The sequence below is a fragment of the Gopherus flavomarginatus genome, chromosome 4 (assembly GCF_025201925.1).
Source record: "Gopherus flavomarginatus isolate rGopFla2 chromosome 4, rGopFla2.mat.asm, whole genome shotgun sequence".
In the NCBI taxonomy this organism is placed as follows: Eukaryota; Metazoa; Chordata; order Testudines; family Testudinidae; genus Gopherus; species Gopherus flavomarginatus.
In genome coordinates, this window is record NC_066620.1 from 28,620,836 (window position 1) to 28,621,665 (window position 830).

The 830-nt window shown below is 47.2% G+C and overlaps 1 non-coding gene across 1 annotated transcript; it reads left to right on the plus strand.

Annotated features, from left to right (window-relative positions):
- Positions 1–229: 229 nt before the first annotated feature.
- On the plus strand, positions 230–301 carry TRNAG-UCC (transfer RNA glycine (anticodon UCC)). Its single transcript has one exon. It is a non-coding gene; the product is annotated as a tRNA-Gly (tRNA).
- The last annotated feature ends 529 nt before the right edge of the window (positions 302–830 follow it).

Here is an 830-nt window from a genome sequence, read left to right on the forward strand (position 1 = left end):
TGAACTCTAAGGTTCAGATCTGAGAAGGTATGCTGTGATACCCGTAGTGCAGACATCCCCTGTGATTAACAGCTTTGATGGCTAATTGAAAGGCTGATGGTTCAAACTCAAGTGAAGATGGAGGTGTTTTTTTTCAGTGATGAGAATCCAGTACATTTTAACAGGCTGAAAATCTCCTCAATGCTGCTCTAGCCTCATTAGGCAAGCATAAGTAGCATTTTTGCCAGGTGCATTGGTGGTATAGTGGTGAGCATAGCTGCCTTCCAAGCAGTTGATCTGGGTTCAATTCCCAGCCAATGCAATGATGTGATGTTTTCTCCCCTAGGAACTGGTTTAATTTCAGTCACATTGTATCAGTTTATTAATGGAATGAGAGAATCAATGTCCTGCAGGGCATTCAAAACACAGTGGAGGAAGAAAGGGGTAGGACTATATAATAAGCTGTTGGAGTTATCCTAGTATTAAAATGTTTGGTTTATTTTTTTAAAAAAAACTTCCTTTACTTACCTCTCCCTTTTAGACTTGGAGCCTTTAAGGTCAGAAGGGAGCAATGCGATCATCTAGTCCAACCTGCTGCACCTTACAGGCCGAAAGACCTCCCTCCTCTCCTGTAATAGACCCGGGAGGGGAGGCAGCTCTGTGCACTGCCCCTACCCCAGGCAGCACATGGACGACCTCTGCTCCCCTCCAATAATGGGTGTGCAGAGATGTGCCAGCAGCACTAAGGTGGCTCCCTGCCCACACTGCGTCCGTCTCTCCATGCCACTCCCAGAAATGGCCAGCATGTCCCAGCATCCGCTGGGGCGCGGGGAGTGTCTCCATTCACTACC